This window comes from Euprymna scolopes, chromosome 33 (assembly GCF_053919585.1).
Source record: "Euprymna scolopes isolate OS-2025 chromosome 33, ASM5391958v1, whole genome shotgun sequence".
Classification (NCBI taxonomy): Eukaryota; Metazoa; Mollusca; class Cephalopoda; order Sepiida; family Sepiolidae; genus Euprymna; species Euprymna scolopes.
Genome location: NC_136514.1, coordinates 18,931,450 through 18,953,851, shown reverse-complemented (window position 1 = coordinate 18,953,851; position 22,402 = coordinate 18,931,450). Strand labels below are relative to the sequence as shown.

General features: G+C 34.2%; 1 protein-coding gene across 3 annotated transcripts in view; it reads right to left on the bottom strand.

The window, feature by feature from the left end:
- LOC145258161 (uncharacterized) overlaps window positions 1–22,402 on the bottom strand; it is a 463,400-nt gene that overhangs the window by 328,405 nt on the left and 112,593 nt on the right. The window contains exon 1 of one of the 3 annotated variants that reach the window (XM_080115965.1): window positions 8,394–8,412. The exons of the other annotated variants lie outside the window; for them this stretch is intronic. The gene's annotated coding sequence lies outside the window, so the exon portion shown is untranslated. Of the gene's footprint in view, window positions 1–8,393; window positions 8,413–22,402 lie in introns of those variants that run through there. 3 annotated transcript variants of the gene reach the window in all.

Here is a 22,402-nt window from a genome sequence, read left to right as displayed (position 1 = left end):
TATATTTTTTATTTTATATATATATATATATATATATATATATATATATATATATATATATATATTTACACACACAAGTTAGAAAAGCATTTCATCCAAGGCATGAAAATTGTTAAACAAAATGTTTTTACTATAGGCTTTAAAAATAAAGGTACAAGATGCAATTTGAAATTTATTTATCTTCAAAGTGCACTTTTATAAATTTTACAAACTAAGGTATAAAAATTTAATTTAAATTTACTTTAAAAAAAAAATAATTGAAAATTTTATATCTATATCATTAATTACTAGATGAAAGATAATGTTTTTAAATTGCAACAAAATGTACATTACATGAAATAAATCCAAGGTAATTTTTTATTCAATTTAAATTAAATTTTTATACATTACTTTGTAAAATTTATAAAAGTGCACTTTGAAGATAAATAAATTTCAAATTGAATCCTGTACCTTTATTTGTAAAGCCTATAGTAAAAACATTTTGTTTAGCAATTTTCATGCCTTGGATGAAATGCTTTTCTAACTTGTATCTTTTTAAGATTATATTTTAAAACTCTCCTTATCTCTATTTCAGCTTGTATTTCTCCTCACACCACAAATCATTTTTGCAACCCCCTCTTTGTATTATTACAGGTCTGAATATTCTCTCTGTTTCAGTTTGTATTTCTCCTCACACAACTCATTTTTTGCAACTCTCTCTTTGTAATACAGGTCTGAATAATGAGAAAATCTGAATTTTTTTAACAAAAACTTTAAAATAACTTGTTTAGATTAAATTTTTTAAAACTTCTTTCAGAATAGAAAATCTTTAAAATTTAATAAGGAACATATTTCATATAGGTTTCATTAACTTACTTCAGTACATAACGAGAAAAATAGAGATGAAAATTTCAAAAGGACTGTATAACTGATTACGGTCAATAATAGTCCTCTCCAACGAAAGTCTTTGTTATTGTTATTCTATTATTATTATTATAATTATTTAAAACATTGTGTCCTGCTCTTTCGCGCGAGGACTAATATATATATATACTAGCATTTCAGCCCGGCGTTGCCCGGGTGTTTGGAGGTGTATGTTGAGCAAAAAAAAAAAAAAAAGGTCAATTTTTAAAAATTTGACCCCTATCATGACCCCTCAGGATTTATTGTTTTGGGCTCAAATGAAGTTATTAAGTTAGATCCATGTCAAAGGAACCTATATCTAAAATTTCAAGTGTTTAGACCCAAAATTGTCGGAGGAGTTGGTAGAGTTCTCAAAGGTCAAATCGTTGAACTTTGACCCTTTAACAGCCAAATTTATGGCTTAAAACGGATCACAAAGATTTTCCAAAATCTCAGTACCCTGTATATCAAATTTCGAGTCTGTAGACTAAAAATTGACAGAGTTATTGCGTAGAGAAATGTACACAGGCGCACACACAGATACGTTCACTTTATATATATATATATATATATATATATATATATATAATTGGAATGTTGATATATACCTACAAGAAGTGTTATCATAAAGCAGTGTTACATAAGGAAACTAACCACATAATTAATTCCAACTAGAACTAGAAGGCTTATGAGAACGGAATGTTTTATCAATATAGACAAATATATACTATTATGTATCTGTTTGCGTATATATGGTCTGGAATACCTATCTCTATAAGTAAGCATATAAACGTATAAAATATATTTATATTCTAATATTGAGGAAAAGATAAACAACTCAAATGAAATATTGTCAACCATCGTCGAAATTAAGTTTATATATAAATATGAAAACCTTTGCTTGTGTAATTATTTCGGACACCACGTTAGGCTGGAAAAGATAACTCCCAGTAAATCACTTTCATTTAAATCATATAAACAAGCCTATACATTTATTCACTGACTGTTAATTTGAACATGTGAACGTACATTTTGAAATAAACAAATAAATAAATAAAAACGAGAAAAAATGAATGGATATAAAAAAGTAAGGAATAAAATAAATAGAGCTTATCAATAAAATAGATAGATAAGGACGTCGCCAACAGAAAAAAAACAACCATAAAGATAGGGAAGCTACAATTATGTGGGTATAATATTATTTCAGATCAAAGCAAAAACTTAGGTCAATAAACAACCGCCAACTGAAAATGAAACCAATACCTCCCCACTGTGGCAGCTTGACCACACAGGATCATACTTCCCTCTCTTCCCTCACCCTCCTCCATCCCTACTCCTTTTCCTCACTACACTTCCCTCCAAAACGTCTACTATTCACATTCAAAAACTATACACACACTCCTTTTTTCAGAACGTTAATCACACCCGAATATATTTTATAAAAAATGGATGTAAACTTGATTCTCGTTTCAATAGCAGCTCCTTTTTTTGGTCTGATGAGGTGGTCTCTTTGAATTGAGATTCTACTGAAACACACATATGTGAACCAATAATGTTTGTATAATAAACATACACACACACTAATATATATATATATATATATATATATATATATATAGACGAAAAGGAACAACAGCGCATCAATCTTTATATGTTTCTAAAAGTATGCCGTTTAAAAAAATAATAAAAAAATAATTTCACTCCATTCCATAAACGCTATAGACACTTTTAATGCCAACGTTTTTTTTTTTTTCGTTTTTTTTTTTTGTTTTGTTTTTTTTGCGGAAACAAAAAGCATTCATTACTCATTACAAACACAATAAGTATATTTTCAAATATTGTATTGGTTTTTTATTTTTTCAAATAAATCATCCAGAAATAGTCTTCAAATAAAGACAAAACGTAATTTTGATCTAGTTCTTTTTCATCTCTCCATCACGGTGGAATATATATGCATATAAATGCATAAAAAACAGTTATTTATAATGGTGTATACGTACATATGTAGGTATATGTGTAAATCACTCACGCCCGTTGCTGTTATTTGTGTTTTATCACTAGTTTAGTCATATAAAATCCTTTACTATAAAGACTAATATATACACACACATATATATATATATATATATATATATATATATATATATATATTAGCAAAAGTACCCATCGATGACTGGGTTCAAAAACAGCCTACAGAAAATGGACTCTGATTTATGAAATTTTGATAGGTTATGAAAAGGGAGGGTTGTAAAGAGATAGCTTCGAATTTGGGGGTATCAAAACTAAAGCAAAATATGATGAAAGTAAAAATAAAATAGATAAACCCCATGATTTATTATACCATACCTGTTCACACTGAAACACTTATCACAATATTCTGTGGATCTATATTAAAAAACCTTGTTAAACTTTGTGACATATTTCCATTCTATGGAGGTCAGGCGCGAACGAACACCCCATAATTTTATTATATCATATTTGTCCAAACTGAAACATAATTATCAAAGTATACTTACGCAGATAGATATGAAAAGTCTTTATTAAAGTTTGTGCCTGTTTCCATTCTATGGAGGCCAGGCAAGAACGCAGACCCCACAATTTTATTATACCATCCCTATTTAAGTTAAAACATCAAAAACACTTGTAAAAGTTTTTTTTAATTTTTAAATTTTTTATTTCCATTCTTTGTGGACCAGGCACGAATGCAGACCCCACAGTTTTAATGAACCATCGTTCTGCCATTTCAAACACACCCATTCCTGTGTCTCGATACATCTTCTATCATTATATGTAATCAGTTTTTTAAAATAGTCAACCATATAGGAGCCTATTCGTGACCAGACACACACACACACACAGACATTCAGCTTTATATTATAGATATATATATATATTACAAAGGGGGTCATAACGTATCAAGGCCCCGAAGCCATTCGAGGATAAGGATTAATATGTGTATAATAGGGAAAGTAGCGTAATCATTTGTAGTGGGAATTTAATATAATTAGATTATTTATGACGATGGTTCAATAAGAACTTGTTTACGTTGGACTTAGACACGATAATAATGTAGTCAGCTGAAAAGCAAATCAGTAGAACAGAGTTCCACAGGCAGGCAGTTCTAGGAAAGAAGCTTTGTTCATAGAATGCACGTTTAGGTTTAAGGGCATCACCTATTAGATTACAAAGTTGGTTTTGAACTTTGTCAAGGCAAGATAGATGACTCCAAGCAGTTCCAGCCCAGATGTGGCAACAGTACTCGATCCTAGGACTTACTTGGCTCTTATACAAGTCTGTTCCGTCTGCCTGCTTCCCTCCTGACTACAACTTGGATGCCTTCAAGTCCAACATAAATAAATTCCTGATGAACCGCCCCCCTTAAGTAGATACTTTAAATATCCACACTAACGTACTGTACTTACAATAACCCTTATTCCTGAGTGGCTTCCGGGCCTTGATAAGTGGTGACCACCTTGTAAAAAAACAAAAAAAAAAAAAGGATTGCATTGGCAGTGAGATATCTACTGGAGCGATAGAATGATCCAATCATTTTTCCAGCAACCTTGATTTGATGTACGCGTTTCATTTCAGATCAGCAGTGAAGGTCAGACCAAGAAGCTTGTCTAAACATGGAGCTTCCTCAAGACGAGAGCCATTCATTTCAATTGAGACCAGAGCATTGTTTATGGAAAGATAAGCTTGGTTTTAAATGCATTAAAATTAATCAGCCACCTTTTTTCCAATGGCACCACATGCTCTAGATGAGAGGAGAGAGAATCTGAGAGATCTTGGCCATTTCAGGCTTTTGAAATGTTGCCATAGGTGGTAGTGTTGTCTGCATAAATATCTACGAATAATCTAAGAATGTGATTTGGGATAGCGTTGATGAAGATCAGAAAGAGATTTGAGCCTAGGATGGAACTCTGAGAGACGCCAGTATTAATACTATGAGCTTCTGATATCTGCCCATCAACCACTACTCTTATAAACCTATCAGAGAGAAATGATGTAATTAATAAATTTCCTGCTATTCCGAAACTGAGGATCGTATGTAGTACACCTTTATGTCATACTCTATCAAAACGCTTTGATATGTCAAGGGCAATTGCCATAGAAATGAAGTCCGCATCAAGAGATTCACTAATCCTATACGATATTACTGTTAACACATCAGCTGTAGATCTGGAAGAGCAGAAACCATATTACATGTCACTGAAAAGGTTTTTGGTGAAGTGGTTAACCACTTTGTTTAACACGGATTCTAGTAACTTACTCATGACTAGAGCTGTGACAGCAGCATATTCTTTTCATTGTTTTTACTGCCGAGTATATATCCGTTAATATCATATATGTTTTTCTATAGACTGATGTGGTTCTCGGTTGATTGACTGTGTCTTACTGTGGCGGATATATACTTGAGAGTCAAAAACAAAAAAATGAAAAGAATATTTTATTGTCACAGCCCTACTCATGACGCACAGGAGACGGATTAATCTGTACTGAGAGGGAGATGACCGATCGCCCGAATTTTTAAGTACAAGGCAGCCTGATGAGGTTTTCCAGGGTGAGCAATTTTTGTTGCCCGTGCGCTGGACCCACCTCTCTCACCTAAAAAAATATAAATAAATGAATCAAAACAACTTTTCTTTTAATCAAAATAGCAGGGTGTACGACTGTAAAAAAAAAAAAAAAAAAAAAAAAAGCAGCGGTAGCTGGGCTCGAACATGAAACACGAAAGAGGAAAAGAAAGGGAAAAAGTTACGGGCAAACGCGTTTGCCCACACGGCCACCGGTGCTTATGGCGTCATGACGTTGTAAAATAAGGTTTTTAAGCATAGTTTTAGTTAATTACACGTGCATGACTTGTGAAAACAGCAACGCAAAATGTGACCTCTGCCCACTGCCCAAAAAAACTGATCCAGTTAACTGCCAAAGGATTAATCTTTTATCTAATTTTCACATATTATGCATCCAATGCATTGCTCTTTCAGATGGTACCAGTTTCGACCCGGTCAGATGCGGCTGACAAAAGTTTATAGTAGACATAACAACACACACACACACACACACACACAGGTTAATCGCCCCTATTGAATTAATCATTAATTCAATAGGGGCGAGATAAAATGGAAAATTTATAATTAATGAATCCTGTACAATTAATCATTTATGATAAATGTTACAGTCGCGATATTAAATAACTGGGAAACATGGAAAACAAAACCAAATTGACAGAAATTTGATCTCAATTGAAGAAGACGTTCATTTCAGATTAAAATGATTAAATGCGCTCACATGTGAACTTTGTTATTAAAGTTTAAATTTCCTTTCTAAAATGTCAACTTTAGATTCATGTCTAGATGACCTTCTACGTCAGGAATTTTCTCTATGTGAAAAACGTATTTATAATTTAGGCTTAAAACTTAGAATTGTCTTCGTTCCTTACCAGAGAGAGAGAGAGAGAGAGAGAGAGAGGGGGGGGGGCAAGAATACGCACGAGGTTTGCATTCATTTCCAATCAACATCATGCGTGTTTGCTGGTGTTTTAATATATCGTCTATGTTTTTTTGTTTTCTTTTTACATGGAGTTCACCACTTATCAAGGCCCAATGGCCACTCAAGGATAAGGGTTATAGTGTGTATAGTAATCAAAGGGATAGTGTAGCAATAGTATTGGAGAATTGGTAAGGTGTCATTACTTGGGGGGGGCGGTTCATCAGGAATTTGTTTGTGTTGGACTTGAAGACATCCAGGTTGAAGTCGGGACGGAAACAGGCAAGCGGAACAGAGTTCCACAGGCACGCAGTTCTAAGAAAGAAGCTTTGTTCATGGAATCTACGTTTTGATTTAGGCACAGATAGGAAGTGGGGAAAATTATTGACGGTGGTTTCAGCTAGTCGGGTGTTTTTTGAGCGAGATTGGCGAGGGGGGACCAGAGAATGGAGCTCAGATGAGCACCTGCCATGGAAATATCGATAGAACAATGACAGGCTCGCTACGTCTCTTCTGTGGGAAAGAGGTTGCAGGGTAGAGAAAAGGGCATCCCCCACCAAGCCACGGAGTCTATTTTGTACTCCGTCAAGGCAGGATAGGCTGTTTTTTGCAGCCCCCGCCCAGATGTGGCAGCAGTACTCCATCTTTAGACGTACTTGGCTCTTATATAGATAGAGAATTGCATCATTAGTGAGATATCTTTTGGAGCAGTAGAAGGATCCCACCATTTTTCCAGTGACCTTGGCCACAGACTTGATGTATGTGTTCCATTTAAGATCAGGTGTAAAGGTAAAACCCAGGAGCTTATCAAATCCTGGGGCCTCCCTTAGACGAGAGCCGTCCATTTCAATTGATGCCAGATGGGGATCAGAGCGTTTATGATGTAGAGATAGGAGCTTGGTCTTAGATGCATTAAAGGAATAAAGGAATAAACATAGATAAATTTGATTGCTTAACAAGCAAACCAGATTAGCCGAACCAAACTGGTACAGAATAGTTAACAATATCATATTGACACATTTTGCTAAAAGATAAGAAACTCGTTTTAGATTGGTCCGATCTCCTACATTTTGCACTAACCCGTTTTGTTGAGGGAGAACTTCATTTTCGATTACCTCGTCATGCAGAGAAAAAAGAACCCCCTTTTGTCGAAAGAAGAGCCTCATTTTTGGACTGATCTGTTTTACAGATAGAGAAGGGCCTCATTTTTTTTTTTATAGCCCAACTAGAGTTAAATACCACCACCACGTATTATCGGTTAGTTGGTGTTGGGATGGCACCCCTACAGATTCTGATGATGGACTGTTCTTGATAGCATTTCCGGTAAGCAGGTTCTGCTTTTCAGTCAGAACCAAAGACTCAGAGGGCGAGAGTCGTAACAGTACTTGTCCTTAAGTTGAGCGGAGTTCCCACTCAACTAACATACTTATCTGTATTTCTGTTAATATATTATTCATTTTACTGTTTCTGAGTCTTCTCATATTCCTTCCAATATTTACACAAAAGTTAGTAATTTTTAGAACAATAGTGCAGTGCTACTTCCCAGGTGACAATAACATGGTCGTTTTCAAGTTTGATGTAAACAAGTTCTTCCTGGGCCGTCTTCTTAATTAATGAAACCTTCCCAAAGTTCCACCATTACTGATCATAATGGTATTGTCTCACCAATCACCCGAGTCTCATTAACTTTTATCCTCAAGTGGCCTTTGGGCTTTGATAAGCAGTGACTCTCCCAAGTAAAACATCTCTCCCAAATAGGACACGTATACTCCACAGAGAAATAGCACAGCACCAAGGCATTGCATGCTAGTATGTGAGCTGTGGTTCCCCACTTGGAGTTGATTAGTTTCCATGCGATATTGTTCTAGGAGCTGACTTTCATTTTATTTGTTTTTATATGTACCGTGGAAGAGATGGTGCGTTTCAAGGTTAGTGCGATTCTCAACTTATATTACAGACCATATAGCTAATGAATAGGGAAATTTCAAGTCGCCTTTGACTATGGTCAACCATTTTACCTTTTTTCTCTGCATTTCATATAGTCCGTGAAACATTTTCATTGGTGACCCACTTCTTTGAGAAATGGCTACTTTGACCTCTGGCCTTTCAATGATCCTGAAGGGTCAACCAAATCAAGATTACATAGCCACTGAAAATCCTTATATGATGGGAATACGAAATTTGGTGGAAATCGGCCAGTAATTTCTGAGTCTGCAACAGAAAAGAAAGCAAGCGCTTAGTTTAAGTTTTATAGATATGATTGAAATAGTGAAAATCGGCCAACCAAAACCATTGCGGAAATTATTTTTTGGATCACTCATGTGGAAACCATTTGAGGAATTTCACATATTTTCATATGTGGCAACCCTCCTCCGCAAAATACATTTGGGGACCAATACGTTACATTTGTCCCAACATGGTCGTAACACTGCCACTATTCGTGAGATATATCAAAGGGATACAAGTTCTTCAAAGTTGATGCAGTAGTATTATTTATTTTAGAAAAATCGCCTCAGACAGTACATGAAACAACTTGGTGTAAGGAGCAAAAAAAAAAAAAAAATACTTCAAGTCAACAATAAACGTCTTATAGATATATAGATTTTGGTCCAGAAAACAGTAATTCTTCCCCCGGTTTCAGAAATATTGCTCATAGAATGTGAGAGTTACAAGGCGGCCGCAAGTAAACCGAAGATCACTTTTTACTCTCGTTGCATTAATATTTGTAAATAACGAAACTGTTGCTAAAATTATTTTGAGGAGTCATTCATGAGGAACGGTCAAAAGGTTAACTTTAATTAGGTATTATGTATTGAAGATGGATGCTTCTAGCAGATAAGTTGTGAATTTGCAATGTTTTTTTTTTTTATTAGAAGCAAATGTTAATATTAATTTCATATTTTAATTTGTATTTATTTTTTATTTGATTATGTTTTATTAAATACTAGACTACCCGTGACCCGTTGGGTCAGTATGTAATATTAGCTACGGAATTAATGTATGAGCGTGACACTTGTGACGTAAAGAAAATAGTTTTTTGTGACATAACAGAAACATTTCTATGAAGGTATATTAAAATGAAAAAAGAATATAGATAGATTTCTATGAGTCGTTATGTTTATAATTGTTTATTTTTGAAAAAAAAAAAAAAAAAAAAAAAACTTACAGCCATTGAATTATAAGTGGTTTGCCATACTTATAGGTAAATGTGCATTGAACAGATACCATAATACTTAAAGTTAAATTCAAATTTTGAGATATCTTTTAATTAAAAAAAAAACAATTGCGACGCTGAAAACGTACACAGTAAAACAATACGTTGTAAAATGCTCTTATGGTTGTCAACGGGTTAAAGTAGATTTATTTGTAAGAAAATAGCGTTAAAATAACTTAAACGTAATACGGAAATGAACGATGTAAAAACAAAACAGAAAGTATTAACAATTGTTTATTTGGATAATTTAAACGCGAAAAAAAAAATTAGGACGCTGAAAACATACACAGTGAAACAATATGCTGTCAACGGGTCAAAGTTGATTTAATTGTAAGAAAATTGTGACAGTTAGTTGTAATACAGAATAGTTGCACAACATCCCCACCCTTCCCATGTTAAATAATAATTTCTAAATAATAACGTTAATATTTCAGTGCACAGGTCAAATTCTGCAAAAGTAGCAATTCGTGTTTATTTGTTTACGCTGTTATGGGTTTATGTACGCATGCGCAACCGGAAATCGTAAACCGGATGTTCAGTTACAACACCCGTTACAAGGTTATTTGAGTTTTATAATTATATAGATATAATAGTTTCTGGTCTAAGAATGTACTCCTAGCAATAAGTTGCATACATATATATATATATATATATATATATATATATATATATATATGTTGCAATATTTTGGACCTTTTAATGGGGTAGTTATTTAATTGCCGCCCACATCGGCAATATTTGGCACAAGGCCTGGAAAGTGGGAACCCCGCAGGCTCCCCTAAAGGAGGGGCACTCCTGCAATTTTAAAAATTGCCTGAGTAACCCCGTCGGCATTCCCCGGTCGGGGCGCCTCAGGCAGCAAGCAATAAACTTGCCCCACCAGAAAGCCCGGTGGCAAGGCCTGGGAGGGTTGACCTCCTAGGTATTACCCAGGCGGTGTACCTCAGTCCAACAGGTACTGGGTCGGTTCCCGGCCCCTCACCTGTTGGGCTGAGTGTCAAGTGACGAATCCTTGACTTGTACTACCCTGGCTCCATGCAGCCGAAGCTGCTAGGAGACATCCCATCAGCATGGAACAAATGGGGTAGATATTTATTTGCTGCCCACCTCAGCAAAATGTGGCACAAGGCCGGAAAGTGGGAACCCCGCAGGCTCCCCTAAAGGAGGGGCACTCCTGCAATTTTAAAAATTGCCTGAGTAACCCCGTCGGCATTCCCCGGTCGGGGCGCCTCAGGCAGCAAGCATGGAACAAATGGGGTATGATCCCACACAGTCGGACGATTCTATTTATAAACGATGCTGCTAAGAACTGACGAATCAAATTAATTCACGTTCTGCTACCAACCAATCAGAAACCCGGGAAAAGAACATGTGAAATTGCTCCAGAAAAGGTTTAATATTTATGAAGCAATTCTGGTTTCTGATTGGTTGGTAGCAGAACGTGAATTAATTTGATTCGTCAGTTCTTAGCGACGGGGTTACTCAGGCAATTTTTAAAATTGCAGGAGTGCCCCTCCTTTAGGGGAGCCTGCGGGGTTCCCACTTTCCAGGCCTTGTGCCAAATAATGCTGATGTGGGCAGCATTTAAATAAATACCCCATTAAAAGGTCCAAAATATTGCAACATCCTCCCTATTTTTATAATGCGGAAGTCCCTTGTGTTTGTTCTGCTCAAAAATAAATATATATTTTTATATTTACTTAGACATAACAAAAATTAGAAATCATTTGAATCTTAGAATTTTAGCATTTAAAAAGACGCCATTTTTAATTGTGTTCAAATGTCAAAAAGGAAAATTACAAAGTTTTTTTTTTTTTTTTTTTTTTAAGCAAAAGTATTAGTAGGTTAAAATGTTAATACAAATAAAATGGATACAGTTTAACGTCTTGTCCAGGACCATTTTTTTTTTTTTTAGATTCTGTGTATATTTTTATTAATATCATTTTCGACCGGTGTAGAGCGTTTCTTGCACTCTCCCATTCCAAATTTTAAAAGTATTTTGTCGATGTATCTCGATTGAGTCATCGTAACAAGTCCTTTGCTTTGAGTAAATTCTATCCCCAGAAACCAGGATATTTTGCAAAGATCGGTCATTTTGAATCTTTTACTTAATTTGTTCTTAACATCAGTTAACATTATGTCACAATTTGATGCGATTAAAATATCATCGACCCACAAAACCAAAATCAGTAGTTTATCGTCTTTGTGTTGGGTATATAAACAAAGGTCTACAGCGCATTATTTAAATTGTTGTTTAATTATATATATATATATATATATATATATATATATATATATATATATATATATATATATATATATATATATATATATATATATATATATAAAGGTAATCTGTCATCCATTTTGTGCCTTTTTACCTTAATTAGATGTGTAGTGATGAGGGAACCTATCGATGTTTTCTTCCATAAAAAGCTTATTTGAACTTATATTAATTATAATACTTAATTAGTATTTTATTAATGTATTAATACTGTTTTTTAACCACCGTTCCAAACTACTTTCCTCGTCAAAATTAATACAAAATTGCGAGTCTGCTTCCCATGTGGATACAATAAAATATGATGTTGTTTTGTAACGGGATTTGTATTTTTTTATTTTGTTTTATTTTTATTTTTTTTATTTATTAACTTTAGAATCGAGCAGAACTTTAAGTATGATACCTAATATCTGAATTATATATCTGCATATATCGATGTTGTATATGTTTATATCTGTAATAATATCTACTTATCCGATATGAATATAATTTTTTTTTGTTACACCAATATAGAAAGTACTTAAATCGGTTTATACTATTACCTAAAACTATATTACTAGATACTCCTTATATTCTTTTCTCTTTTGTCGACTCAAAAACTAAATATAAAATCTTGATATCGTTTTGAATCTTACTTGAACATTTTTTCCATTTCTATACTACAAATCTAGTAACAATTTTTAACCAGGTCTTAACCGGTCTTTAAAATTAATAATACTAAAAAAAAATATTTTTAATTTATTTTATTTTATTCTATTTTCATATCCCGTGCTTTCTACTCGCTTGAAACTCTATTTTCCCAGATTTCTGTCACACGTGTCATCTTGTTTAAGTTAGCAATATATGTCTAGATACAATAGAGAAATTGGAAATACGCATATATTTTCTAGCATTCATCACCTTTGGAAAATGAGTTTTGTGTTATCACCTTCTATCCTTCTTTTTAATAAATAGGATCTCCTTGTCGATTAATTTATAATCTGGGAACTGTGACATAGGTACGTACATTAAAGGTATTACGGTATTAATATATATATATATATAACAATAACAATAATAAAAATAATAATGCTTTTAGGACAATCATTCCATTTACTGTTTGTCTGTTTTAATTTGGAGCAAAACATTTTTATTTTTTTTTATTGAACTACATTTGCATCTATTTATCTATTTAAAGAATGATCGCATTAGTAATAAAAATATACATTTATTGCACAAAAGGTAGTTGTCTGTGTGTATGTGTGTGCACAATTAAAAGTAAAAAAAACTACAAAACAAACACCCACAAAGTTAGTACATTTTTTATCAGTGTTGCCTTGAATAAATAATATCTTAAATTTAATCAAGAAAACTGATTGATTGCTCTAGTTGAAGACCCATCACGATACACTAGAAGGCAGCTTCACATGCTTCCCAGCAATGACAGTCCACAACACATTGTAGTCTACATTGCACTGGAGAGAATCTACTGTTGATTTCATAAAATGATTTTTGTATAATGGCTTGAATTAAAGTTTAAAAAGTCAAGTATGATGGTTAAATAGTGCTCTAAACAGAAACATTCACTTCGAATGTGCTTCTGTCAAATTAAAGAACCTACTGCTAATTTTATATGCCTGGCCTTTCCGCTTGTGCGGTAATACAAATCCTCAAATGCACTTGTGATATTAGGCTGTATAAGATGTTAACTTTGGTCAATTTAGAGCAAAAATAATTGTGTGTGTCAAGGGTGTGAGTTCCATATAGAAACGTTGATTTAATTTGAATAACATCAAATATAAATTAAGTGCGCTTGAAAGCCAAATCACAACGTAATATTAGGAAAATAAACAAATATTTTACTTGTTTGAAATTTATAACATAAATACATTTTGGAGCTAAACTCCATCCTCGGTATGTTGTTTTCTTTCTTTTTTTTTTCTTTTCTTCTTCCTTGCAATGTTGTAAAGTTGGAGAAAGAAAAGTTTGTAAAGAGCCGCGTGTTGTATCTCAGCGGTTGTATTTTGAAATGTTGGAACTGTGTGTAGGCAACGCGAGAATAACGTCAAGGGTGTGAGTTCCACATAGAAACGTTGATTTAATTTGAATAAAATCAAATACGCATCAAGTGCGCTTGAAAGCCAAATCACAACGTAATATAAGGAAAATAAACGGGTTTGCATTACTACTGTACACATAGATTCGAAAAAGTTGTCAAAAAACAAATATATAACAAATAAATGTTATCAAAGGCAAGATAAGTTACTTTTCTACCAAACTGGATATAATTTTCGTGTTTTTATTCAATTTAACATGTTTATTCAGCTCGAAAAACATACAGTATTTACCGATGTATTGGAAAATTCAAAATGGCGGCCGACTCTCTCTTTAACACGGTAAGTTCGGGAAAAGGTGTTATAAATAATAAACTAGACAAAATACTGTTAGAAATTCGCTCAATATATGTTACCGTGACATAACTTGACATATATTCGGTGGTTTTTTTTAATAGCATTTTGTCTAGTTTATTATTTATAACACCTTTTCCCAAACTTACCGTGTTAAAGAGAGAGTCGGGCGCCATTTTGAATTTTCCAATACATCGGTAAACACTGCATGTTTTTCGAGCTGAATAAACGTGTTACATTGAATAAAAAACACAAAAAAATATATCAAGTTTGGTAGAAAAGTAACTTATCTTGCCTTTGTTATATATTAGTTTTTTGACAACTTTTTTGAATCTATGTGTACAGTAATACAAACCTAAATAAACAAATATTTTACTTGTTTAAAATATTTATTTTCCTAATATTACGTTGTGATTTGGCTTTCAAGCGCACTTAATTCGCATTTTATTTATTTTTTTTTGTGTGTGTGTGTGTGTTTTTTTTTATTGAACTATATTTGCATCTATTTACTTATTTAAACAATGAACGTTTTATATTATTTAATTATTGGAATGTTTTTGAGTAATTTTTACATTTTATTTATTTATTTGCAAACTATTATCCTCATCTTCATATTTGTTGTTGTTGTTGTTTCAAGACGTTTCGTCCAACTGTTCTTCTAGCCTTCGTCAGGTTGTTAAGCATGACAGGATAGGAATGCTGAAACCTCAACTGTATCTTCAGTAATTACTGCCTTCCATAGTTGGCTGACGAAGGCCAGAGGAATGGTTAGCTGAAACGTCGTTAAGCAACAACTATAAAGATGAGGATAACAGTCCACAAATAAATAAATAAAATATACAAATTAATCATCTGAAAAAGAATTCCAGTAATTAAATAATATATACTATTCGGTACGGACACGATAATGAAAGATCAGATAAAAAAAACTTGGATTTATGAGACCAAAAAATGTGACCTTAATCGCCCTTCAGGACCTGTGGCACAGTAGACAGACGTTGAGTCCCTACAGTTCTAGGTGAGCATTGAAGATGAAGGTAGCGGTTCAATCCTACCCAAATCTGACCAGAGGATTAGTTGGTCAAAAACGTGGTGAGACAACAACTATGGAAGGCAGTAATTACTGAAGATACAGTTGAAGATTCCGCATTCCTATCCTGTCGCGGTTAACAACCTGACGAAGGCCAGAGGAATAGTGGCTGAAACGTCATGAAACAACAATGATAAAAGATGGGGTTAATAGTAAATAAATAAAATGAACATCTATTGGATATGTTGTGGTGGCACCCACTCATTTACATATGTGGATAATATTACACATAAATAGCAAGACTCGGTTAGTCTGAGTGTGTGTTAACCAGAAGCCACCAAAGGCCGAGCCGAGAGCAGATATGTTCTCCAGCCAAGACTCTCTTACTTGACAACCATTATGTAAATATACTGTGAATATACTTTTCCTAATGCACTTTTATTGATCTACTTTTGTTTGTTGAGTCTTCATTTGTATTGCCTTATACGTTATTTGGTTCAACCTGCAAAGTAACAGTTGGCGACGAAGATGAACGTCAAACATAACAGTATAAAAGGTAGTTGTCTGTGTGTATGTGTGTTAGTGTGCCCAACCAAAAAAAAAAAAAAAAAAAAAAAACATACAAAACAGGGTGGGCCAAAATAAGGGTCCTATTTTTAAAAATTCATAAATTCATGTAAGTTTTAAGAAGTGTTTTTCGGCCAAAATTTGTTTTGTTTATTTCAAAAAAATCTCGGAAGGGTCAGTCTACACACACATAAAGTTTGGTGAGTTTAACTTTTATTTTGTGGAAGTTATTCAAATTTAAAGATAGGACCCTTATTTTGGCCCACCCTGTATTTAGTAAAAAAAAAAAAAAAATCTTCATTCTTCGGGGTTCAACCGGTTAGGTTTCGTTTTTTTTTTTTTAGCAATTTTCAATGTCATTATGTAGTAATTTGAAAAGAAAATGCCAACTCATTCCTCGAGAAATCGATTATATAAAAAGAGTTGTACCTGTGTATATGTATATGTCCAGCTAGAGAGGGTTGGGTTGGGCAGAAGTGATAGAGGGTATTTATTGGGGAGATAAAAATCGAGAGAAGCATAGAGAGGTAGCGATAGCGGTTTAAAAAGAAATAGATTCTTTTCTGTCCTGGATAACGCCGGGTAACCCTGTTAGTTTTTAATAAATGTTAATATTGATGTAAAATTTCGATTTTTCAAACAATTCAGCGAAAGATTAATAATTTAGTATTAACACTTTTCGTTCGACCTTACTTCTCGAATTTCCACTTTTGCGTGACATTCAGCAATTTTATACACTATATAATACAGAGGCGTTGCCGGCATATCTGTTAATAGATATCTGTGTATTGGCATGACGTTCTAGACTACTGGACGCACGTTTGACCCGTTGGGTCACAATCAGTATTATTATTCTACTTTGATTTCAAACCAAAATTTAGAAACTGGTATCGGTTCAGGCATTCGCTTGTATAACTAAAAATAATTCTTGTTATTTGGTTTTATGTCAAATCAACTATCGTTGTTTCTTTTTAATGCAAACAGAAAATTAAGAAACAACGAGAGAAGAAGAAAAAAAGGAAAAAGTCAGGAAAGAAAAAAAGACAAAAAAGGCAAGGAAAGAAAAGGAAAATAACAGTCAATGAAAAAGAAAGTAAAGTAAAAGAGGAAACACATCTGAGAAAAAATAAAGAAAATGAAGGGAAAGAAAAGTAAAAACGCAAGGAAAGAAAAAAGTAAGGAAAGAAAAAAGTAAGGAAAGAAAAAAGTAAAGAAAGAAAAAAGGAAATAAAAACAATAAGGAAATAAAAACAATAAGGAAAAAACAGTAAATAAAGAAAAAAGTAAGGAAAAAAAAAAGTAAGGAAAGAAAAAAGTAAGGAAAGAAAAAGTAAAGAAAGAAAAAAGTAAAGAAAGAAAAAAGTAAGGAAATAAAAAATAAGGAAAGAAACCAAGTGAGAAAGCTCCTTTGATGCCTCAGTTGTAAAAGTCCGGAACGCGACTTTGTCACTCACATTTCTGTTGCCACTCTGAAATCGACAAACCCATCTAACTGTACTGGCATCAACTGTATCGGCTTCATAAACGTTCAACATGCGCCAATGAATGTTGATCATTCAATTTTTTTTTCTGCATGGAGGAATTCGACGACGCATCTCTGCTTCTGACGCAAGTCCATGACAGGGGTTATTTTCTTAGAATCTCACACCGTTAATATCCACAACAGAGAGATGAAACATTCAGGTCATGAAAGCATGATTTCAGTGATCATAAGAATGCAATTGGCTACCCTCACGGCGGAAAAAAAATAGGAGGCATTACTTTTGGAACGTTCCTCATAGATTAATTTTGAAAGACATTTTTGCTACATTATCCTTATGTAAAACTATCATGGAAACCTCACGTTGCCCGGGATTGCATGAGGATCAATGAATGTTGCACACATCTAATACTTTTATTGTTATCGAAATTGGTGAAATCGCCCATTTTACAATCAAATTGACTGCCAGATCTAGTCCTCAGTACATTGTATCTACATTGCACTGTAGTGAACCTACTGTTGATTTTATCAATTATCTATAATATAGATCTTACCTGTATGTATGTATGTATGTCTGGATTATCATGAGATCGGTATCGTTTTGAAGCGTGACCTTTCAGACGACAAATATCGAAAAATTACCCAAAAACATTAATTCCTTCACCCTCAACTGGGCACTTTTCTACAAGAAAGGGTCGTTCTTTTCGTTTGTATTTTCGAAAGTCATCCCCTCTTTTCAATTGACTAGCCTTAATTCAAACATTCGCCACTTCCGGTTTGGTGATGGGCACAACGGCAAGGACGTCACGTCTTTTTTGTTTTTTTTTTTAGATTCTTTTCCTCCTCCACAGTACAGTATTTTTGTTTTGCTCAGCACACTCCTTTAAACACCCGGGCAACGCCAGGCACCCAGGCTAGTCTATAATATAAATATCACCTGTCTGTTTAAATGTATGTATGCATGTATGTATGTTTGTATGTCTGCCTAAAACTTTCAACAGAGGCGACGGATTTTCACGTAATCGGTATCGTTTTGAAGCGCGACCCTTCGGACAACAAATATCAAAAAAATTGGCTAAAAACATTAATGCTTCACCTTCAACTGGGCAGTTTTCTACAGGGAGGGGTCGCTTTTTTCGACGATATTTTTTTAAAGTCATCCCCTCTTTTCGATTGACTAGCCTCAATTTAAACCTACGTCACTTCCGGTTTGGCGATGGGCGCAACAGCAAAGACATCACGTTTTATTTTTCATGTTCTTTTCCTCCTTTGCGGTATAGGTTTGAGCCTGCCTGTCTACTACCACTGTTTTTTTTTCTATTCAACACACACCTCCAAACACCTGAGCAACACCGGGCACACAGGCTAGTTTTTATATAATATTTTGAATTAAAGTTGAAAATGCAAAAGTCAAGTATCATGGTTCGATTGTGCTCTAAACAGAAACATTCATTTCAAACGTGCCCCTGTCTTATCAAAGGTCCTACTATTGATTTTATATGCCAGGCCCTTCTGCTTATGCGGTAATAAAACTTCTAAAATGCTCTTGTGATGTTAGGCTGTCTGAGGGTGTTAACTTTAGTCAAAATCCGACTGTTCCTTCTTTTTAATGTTATGTACCTTTTAGGCTGAGATCATAGCGTAGTATCTGTGTTAACCGTGGCAAGCAAAGCCAAGGGTCAAAACATTATTATTATTATTATTATTATTATTATTAATTGATTGATTTGAGCGACAGATGATCGCTGGATCAGTTATTATAATTAGAAAAATAAACAATTAAATTGGGGAAGAGATGATTGATGTGTGAATCGCAACAGGAATGCTAAAATAGAAAATAGATGTAAACATTATTTTGGGGTTTGGATAAACAAATAATAAGATGGGGACATTAGGTCGGTCTGAGACACATAATGAGGTGACGTAAAGAAACACGTGATGTAGTTAGTTTTGGAGAGATTCAGAGAGTTGAGGTTTGACCATCAAAGCGGACAGCTGATCTAGACCGGGGTGGACAGACAGCTAGGGAGCGGGCTGTAAGAATAGAACATGTAGACGAACTGCAGATCCTGTGAAAACCATTTGAGACAACTGAAATAAATTTATATTATAAAAATATAAAGAGTTGTTTTGTGGTTTCACAAGTAAGAACAGATGTCTCAAGTGGATGGTGCTGATCGTTTCATCATTCGTCATGGAGCAGCAGAAAGATAGAAGAACTCTTCAAGAAAAAATGTATGAAACATATATTATTATTCTTACATATGAACTGTAAAATATTCCCGTGCGATAAGTCTGACACAACATTACTCAGATTACACGTCAATATCATATTCTCCTGGCTAAGCAACATACATACGATTTATACGTTTATTATCTGCCCGTTAAAAGAACAATATCTCGCATCCACTAGATAACACATGGCACGTTTTAATATCTCTCTCTGTTAATATAATCTCCTATAATATACAACACTTTAATCAGATTTTTTCGATTATCGATTTTCGCTACTTGATCAGATGCATTCTGATACAAAACCTACGTAAGAACACTGCCAGGTACATGAAGTAGATTTGTGTGAAATTTCCAAAAAATTGTCCCAGCCGTTTAGAAGTTCATAAGGAATGAACTCGCACTGACTACTAACACTTTCTTTTTTTGCTCAACACACCCCCCAAAAACCCGAGCAACGCCGGACACCCAGGCTGGTTAAAATATATAGGAAAGGCTTTAGGGAAACAACCGTTGATTAATTCAGTTTAAGTATAATAATAGACAGAGTTCCGAGATTCTGATACAAAAAATGTGGATTTTTTATTACAATCCAGAGAGATACGAAAAAGTTGTAAAAAACAAAAAAAAAACAAAAAAAAACATGTTATACCGGCCTTCCTTGATCAGAGGAATTTACACCGATTAGCACTACAAATAGCGCTAGTAATTCCAACACCGGTAAAAGAGATGCGACTGCACTTCAACTCCTAGCCGAGTGCCCAGCTTTCCTATCTTTGTACATTATTGTTAATACACTTGTTCCTTAACCGAACTTCGACTTGATTGCTCTTATTTTCACTGTTGTTCCACGACACAACAGATTGGCGACAAGGAATCGAAACGACCATCACTGTAGAGAATCACCAAGTGATTGAAATAAAGATTCGTAAAATCTTTACGGCAGAACACCTTCGTCGTTTCAACAGATATTTGGATACGCAAGGATTAACAGTGAATTAATTACTACAATAGTAATTTGGCGACGAGAAAAAACTTGACACCAAAATCTACAGCAAAAAACGCGAATGTTGTCAATTTTTTAATAATTGAACACAGTTACCTAGAAAGGGAAAAGGGGTTCATTTTTTTCTTCACCAGAAGCCATTTTTCCTACGGTAAGAATTTTCTTCTGCAAAGTTAAATGTCCAAAACCAATTAGCAAATACCGTGTAAGCTTATTGTTATTTCGATAACATCTGGGATTTGAAGAGAGAGAGAGAAAAAAAAAAAAAAAAAAAACACTCTTGACTTTGTCAAAAGAAAAAGAGACAGGCCGTGAAAAATAATTATTCGCGTACGTCATTTGTGCTTAGTAAACACGTAAAGAATCAAGTTATTTTTTGCAAAAGCCAAAGAGGGTAAAAAAAACAAAACAAAAAAACTAAAGTTTCCCATACGAATTCGTAAATATTCAAAAACAAATATATAACAAATAAATGTTATCAAAGGTAAGATAAGTTACTTTTCTACCTAACTGGATAAGTTTTTAGTGTTTTTATTTAATGTAAAATGTTTATTTGATTCGAAAAACAAGTAGCTTTCACAATGTCTCTTTAAATCTTTGAAGTCTCGATAATCACATCAAAATAAGAAATAAAACAAAATGGCGGTGGAAGCCCATCCAATAAATGTCACGGTAACATTTATTGCGTGGGTTTCTATCACCATTTTGTTTTATTTCCTTTTTGAAGAGATCACGCCCATTTTTTTCTCGTTTGTCGGTAGCGCTCAATATTAATTGTTTTTCAAACCGATTAAGCATTTTACATCAAGTAAAAACACTAAAACCTTATTCAGTTAGGAAGAAAAGTAACTTATCTTGCCTTTGATAACATTTATTTGTTATATATTTATTTTTTGACAACTTCTTTGTACCTCTGTGTATTGTAGAACAAACCCCGAAATGTGTGACGTTCAGTTAATTAAAATGGAATCCTTTCTCCAAGAGATTAAAAAAAAAAAATTTTAATTGCATTTTCACACTACTTTGATGTAGGGGTCTACTATCTGGGACATAATTTGCAGAGATATTATATAGGGAGTTGAGCAGCAAGATGTCTGTTTACATTACACATGAACTTCTGCATGTCACTACAGTTAGGTATGCAGGAATCCGGAAGGGAATTCCAAAGTCTAGCAGTTCTGGGCAATAAACTATTCGAATAGAAGGCTTTCTGGTATCTGGGGATCTCTGCTGAGTAGGGGGGTAGGATTTAGCTGCTTGTTGGGTTTGTCAGAAGCATTTACGTAAAGAAGGTACAATGTCTTGAAGTTCGTCTAAGCACCTACCATTAAAATACTAGTAAAACAGGCAGAGGGATGCAACATTTTGTCGATGGGACAGGGGTTGGAGCCTAGCTGACAGTGCAGAATAGCGACTCTTTTTTGTCTAAGAGTGAGAGACTAGTAGCAGATGCACCAGCCCAAATGTGGCAATAATACTCCATACATGGGCGAATGGTGACCTTGTAGATGTACAGGTAATCTCAGGTATAACTTTCTAGCAGGGTAGAGAGAGCCCAGCTTTTTTGCAGCAGCCTTGGCAATGTTCTAACTGTATCTGTTCCAATTCATGTTCCCTGTGAACGTTCAGTCGAAGAGTTTGAATGAAGTACTTTCAGGTAATGTGTCATTAGCCATGGCTATCAGTGGTTGAGAAAATTTCTTGAAATTATTAAAGGAAAGAAGCTTAGTTTTGGCCGCAACGAATGTTACCATCCATTTTTATTCCCATTCCACTACAGACTGGAGGTCTTCCTCTAGGGTTTCCGCCATTGCCTTGGATATTTGTTCA